Source organism: Coturnix japonica, chromosome 4, assembly GCF_054131305.1.
Source record: "Coturnix japonica strain WE chromosome 4, WE-NBRP24, whole genome shotgun sequence".
In the NCBI taxonomy this organism is placed as follows: domain Eukaryota; kingdom Metazoa; phylum Chordata; class Aves; order Galliformes; family Phasianidae; genus Coturnix; species Coturnix japonica.
The window spans coordinates 62,547,453-62,553,709 of NC_140666.1; positions in this window are offsets into that span (position 1 = coordinate 62,547,453).

The following is a 6,257-nucleotide window of genomic DNA, read 5'->3' on the forward strand; positions in this document are numbered from 1 at the left end:
GCCTGTTTCCCGTGCTTTGTTTGAGCCCACAAGGTTCTTTGTTTGAGCATCTGCTCATGACAAAGTGCATTATTACATACAGTAAGATGAAGCTGGAATTGCTATTCACATCTTACAGAGTAGAGAAAAAACTAGATGTGGGTTTTTCTTACCTAAAATAATTAGCCATGGGACTTTTAAGACAGCAGCTCAAAACATATTTCCATTTAAATATAAGCATAAGCAATCAAAGGAAAATGGAGATGGTTGTATAGGGAAAACTCCTGGGTGTGCATCTTTCAGACACGTTTAGCTTCTTCCCAATGTACATTAAATGGCAAGGACGGTTTAGCTGTCTCTGAACAGGGCCCCTCAGCAGTGAGACCAGTGAGAATTTTGACCTTTGCAAATTGACTTCTTTCTTCTCTATAAATAAATTACAGTCCTTTAGAACCAAATGAAATCCTTCAAATAAAATATAAGCAGGAAAGATTCTCTCATGTAAGGCAATGAGCTAGATTTGGGTTTCCCAATTCTGCTTTTGAGACTCACAGAATGGTATGAGTTTCACAAGAATCTCTCACCTACTAAGGCTCTTATTTGTTGTGAAGAAATTGGATGGTTGCAGCAGCTTACATCCTCGCTGTGACTTGAGCTACATCTGCAAAAGTCCAGCCAAAACACGCTGTTACAACTCACAGGATCTCGTCCAAATGTGACTCCTTTTCCAGCACGGTCCAGAACCCTCTCTCCTGGCTAATTTGGCGCTCCAAGTTCTTCTGTAAGACATTAACAAGGTGGGTCCAATCAAGGCCAGCTTTATTCAAGACCTTGGCTTCACACTGTATCAACAGCAGCGATTTTGGGAATAACTCTTTGACACATACCTCCTGTATCAGCTTGTTAATACAAGAGCTTCCTAAGGCCATGGGTTTTGATCATGAAAGATCTGATGAAGCTATCCTATAGGTAGGGACACGTATCAGTCTTGAGGAGCTGACTGTACCCCTGTAAGAGCAATATGCCAACCTGTCTTATCTAAGATTTCCTTTTTCCTCCCCTGCTGATGTGTATCTCAGTGGCATGTGTAGCCCTGAGACAGCTTCAATATATTTTATTACTATGTATTTCTAATGTTGAAGGAAACCAGAATTTAAGAGCAGGATAAAATCATATGGTGTTTTCTGGTGTTGAGCAATTGAATTTGCAAGGAGGACAGTTTACACTCCATGCACTTCAGGTTGGAAAGGAAACTTTCAGCATGTGAACTACATTCTGTAGCACCGAGCAGCCAGTCGAGTCTGCTTCTCACTGTGCAATGAAACACAAATCCACAAGCAGAATTCATCACTCATCACCCCAATAAGCAGTTTTCACCTTCCATCCCAAGAAGCAAAGCACAGTGCTGATGGGGGCTACTGCCACCTCAGTTATTTCATATAACCATGAGATAAGACAAAAAAAATCAAAGTGACATTTTCCTTCTTGGCACCAATGAAATCACCTCCTCACATCCCTGTATTTGACTCCGCTTTTTTTTCTGGAAATGCTGCAAGTGTGATCCCTACTTGTATGTCAGTGAGGCAACTGCAAGGTATGCTACATGTGCACCTCACCTTTGATGAACGGTATTATGAACATGCATCTATTATTATTATGCTACTTTACCATTGGCAAAACATGCCATGGGTTCAATGGTGCCCAGCTTCTCAGGGGGTCACAGTTTTTGTTCAATCTAGATTGAATTGTAGCAACACATACATACACACACTATATATTTTAAGTCAGTTTGAAAAATGTTCATCAGTTTGAAAAAACATCCCATAGAAAAGTGTAAAATCAGAGAAATGCCAAGAACTAAATATGGCCAATGAGAGCTCCCAAATTCCAGTTCCAGGTATTATATCTTTCTTATGGTTTCTCAGAATTTAGAAAGAAAGAGATCTTCTCTATTTAGCAGATGTGCAAGTTGACTTTTGGAGTTTCACAAGGAGATTCTTCATCTATAACATGGCCCTCATGCTTCTAAGAGTGTCCTCCACTCTTTTGCAGAACCGGGTCTGTGTCTGAAATCTCAATCTCCTTAATTCTCCCTCTTCAAAACCGACCAATACTCCATTTCCCTTTGGCCAGATATTCTCTGATTTCTCTTGGGCCACAGGCAAATTTTCACTTTGTTCAAGCACGGCTTATATTTCAGCCCTCAGTGCAGCAGAATACAAGGGACTTTTAATTACTTTTGCCCACCTGCAATGAAATCAGATGAGTGGCTATACTTGGAGCACATCCACGGTGCTGACAAGGTCTGAGTGACATGCACTTTGCAACAGATAGAGCAAACCCTAACTTGCTGCAAGGTAACATAACCAGAGCTGTTGGCCGCCTAGCTGCAAATAAGCCCAACAGTCTGTCTTCCTTGCACAGTTTCTTGTCTTCAGTTTAGCCAAGAGGGAAAGCATTTTTGCTGCTAAGTGAAACCATGACCCGAAAGCTGTACTTTTGCCCACTTCAAAACAGAGCCCTCCCACTCTGCCAAAGTCACACTGGCAAGAACACACCAGAACCAGCCCACCCGGTCACTCGCTACCTGACTTGTTTATGCCAATCAGTTGGAGGATTTTAACACTGGAGTTAAGTTTAGCTGCGCTGGTTTTTGAGGGCTAATTATAACAGGCGAAGCGGGGTGAGATTGCAGCTATGAAAGTCGCAGCGTAAATAAAAGACCCTGGCGGGCTGGCTGCTATGTTGGCACAGGACAAACATGTATGTCACGTGGAATCCAAGCGCAGCTGTTGCAGCCCATGCTACAATAAATAGCCATGGGAAAGCCACACGGCCATGCGGGATTTTTTATTACCACCTACTGTGCTACTTGGCTGACTGTACGCACTCGCAAAAATGGGCCTACCTGCAGTTTATGCATATGGCAGGACACTGCTGCTGTGTTTTGAAGGCTTGAGTGAGAGCACAGCATGACTGTCTGCCTCTCCCAACCATCCTGCTTCCACAGAACCCTACCCACATTGCCTACACATGATTTCCTGCTCAGAAAAATCATGAGAACACTTGTTCTCGTGTCTGTGAGCAGCTCTGCATCGAGAGGAGAGGACGCTGTGTGTGAAAACCAGACCACAGCTCCTCCCTGCGCAGCAATGCCCAGCACAATACATGCAGCACCGCATCTCACAGCACTCACAGATGGAGAGAGCCTCAGGTAAGGCTGAGCTCGGGAGAGGATCTCTATTTATAACCTGAGCCCTGGGTGCTAATGTGACAAAGTGTTGGTTTTTAGAGTAGCTGAAATGCCTCAACACAAAGTGGAAGATGAAACCGCTGATGGCGTGCAAATGGTCATTCATGCCATTTGCTGGTAAGAGAAGAAGTGATCGGTACTCAGGATTTGCAGTGCATTGAAAACCAGCTAAACTGATTAGGGTCCGTGAAATACTAATCATAAAGCATCTGCATCCTTTCTAAGATGAGGTTTTTACCCTTTCTAGAAAAAAATAAATGTCCTGCCATAGGGCATATGCAGCTTTAAATTAGCAACTGGCAATGAACTGAGCTTTTGACAAGGCTGTGGAAAATGCCTGGCATCCATAACTCCAGCAAGATGCCTTCTGGGTGTCTGTTACACAGATGTGAGCAGCAAATTAACCCTTGTTTCCCCTGCAAGGAAAAGGCATTACAATCACAATCATTACCCTTAGAAAGTAAAGGCCCAGATTCTTGGTATCCTGCTTATTCAGACACCCTAACATGCAAAATTATACAACATTCAAATGCTACTGATGTAGCACAATTTTATTTGAGCTCCTTTTTACTCAGCTCTCAGCATTTCACACGTGGTTTATCCCTGTATCCCTTTGTAGCTGCATAAAGGGACAGGGCCATCAAGTTTGATAGTGTAGACACACATTTTATGCTATCTGAACCCAGAATTTAAAGCTGTAACAGTCCTGCTTAGAGAGAACAACTCTGCTGTCATACGGGAAGCTTTAAAGAGACTCCAACCATTTCTGAGGAGACCTGAAAAACGTGTTGAAGGATTCGAGCACACGTACACGTGCACCAAAGAGTGGATTGAGAAAGTTCCTAGAAGGTTTTCCTTGTAGAATTGAAAGTGGGAACATGCAATCTTCACGTCATTATCTATGCTATTAAATCTGTGGAAACTGAACCACGTGCAACAACACAGCTGTTCAGCTAGTGGCATTTAATCTCCTACTATCATCTCAAAATATACGTGCTCCTGCTCTTGGTACTGACACAGCAAGCAAAGACCAGGAAAAGAAAAGGCAAGAGTCAGGGGAAACTTCCTTCACTGATCTCCGTGTCCCTGTTTAAGTTCACAGATCGGAAAAATATCCTTCCTACTTTCCTCTAAAAGGGCAGCTGTATTTCCTAGAACAGATCAATCAGGAGACAGTGTAGCGAGGTTAGAAGTGCTCACTGTGCGTGGTCCTAAATGTCACACCTTCAAGAGGGTGGAGAATGCGAAGTTGGTTGGTTTTGTTTTTAATTAAGAGCAGAGCCGAGAGACTTAAAAAGATGAATTACTAACAGAATATCTCTGGGGTTGCCCATGTGAGCATATTTGCAGGTGGTGGGGCTGTGTCCACCCTAGCTTGGAGGGAATCTGCAGCAGTGAGGGAGGATGTGGCTTCTGGCATCATCTGCTGTACCTGGGTGGATGTTGTTCTCACTGTGTTCTGGAGAATGAGCCCCGATCCTGACAGAGCTACAGTGATCTTTGAATTCTTCTCAATCTCATTTCCCCTAAGTACCCTGGCAACTTCTCATCCTTCTCCTCCCCTCCATTCTGCCCTTCTTGTCTGAATAGATCACAGATGAAGTCAGGTTAGTTGGCATCATTTGTGTGTTGAAACTGGCAATAAATAAATATAACTCAGGCATTTCCAGCTCTATGAAGGAAACTCATTACTATGTTGCTACTTAGTGCATCAGGTGTCTTCCAGCAAAGCAAACGCTATGACTTGTTTTCAATAAGCGCTCCAAGCTCAAAGCAGCCAAGTTAATTGCAGAAGGCATTGGTGTGCATACTGTGTGTGAACACACTGGAAGGATTAGCACACAGTTCCTGTAATGGATTTTCCTTTAGCATTTGTTTGGGTGGTTCAAAGCTGTCTGCTCAGATTATTACTAGGTGAGGTGAAAGAGTAGATGGAAAAAAATAAATAGAATTTTCTCTTTTTTCCTGCCAAGTTCTGTAAAGTATCTGGAGTTATTTAAGTGCACTTCTGCGGCACTCATGCCTCTTAATCAACTTTATTAGTTGCACAGCTCTCTTAGCCAAATACTTCTTTTATTACATTAATACGTCTTGGAGCCCAGGCACGGAATTACACTTATCTGAATAGATGATGATGATGACTTACTCAACTAAATTCTGAATAAACTGACATTATTTAGGCAGTTGCTCTGCTAAAACATGAAAACCTGGAAGAACCGTTGTAATGGCAGGATCTGATGGCCTGCAGGACCCAGGTGATTCAATCTCACCCAGAGATCCAGCAATTTCTGCCCAAACCCAGGCATGTCTTCTCCAAATGACCTGTCCTAACAGTAAGCACCTGGCAGCCTGTCAGACCTGGCAGCTGCAATGGGAAGCGTCAGTGAAGTTAAAAGTCTGCCTGTAATGATGGAATTCTGTAATACCCTAGAGTGACAAGAAATAAATACATAAATAGCAGTATCATTATTGACTTTACCCTTCCCATTTTGCTGGCCGTAGCTTTCTTTCTCTTTAATTATGACCTGGAATTAAAATGATAGTTTTTTTGTTTTTCTTCTTTCTTTTTCACCTATAAGAAGACAGCCAGTTCCAGAAGATTTCAAAGCACTGTTATTGAATGGCATCACACTTTCTGCTTTATGATCACTGAAAGGTGTGAAGAGGCAGAAAAGAAAACCCTGTGCTAATTTTCAGACGCTTTGTTCTGCTGTTCCTTTCAGGGCTGCACAGCAAGTGTTGGAGCACTGCTGCTACCTACAGGTCTGCTCTGTGCAGCGCTCAAAGCCAACACTAATGCAATGCGTGAAGATTTTGTGCTTGGGAAGAGACCTACACCCCGACACTACAGCCTGTTGGCTTTTGTGAAATGTGAACTGGCAATGTGGAGCCTTCCTGCCTTGTGGCTAAAGCATGTAAGAAAAACCAAACCTGCATAGACCCGATTAAACAGAAGGCAGATCCATGCTGCATGACAGTTCAGTTTCTACTTTCATTTCTTTCTGTAAACAAAGAGGAAATGTTG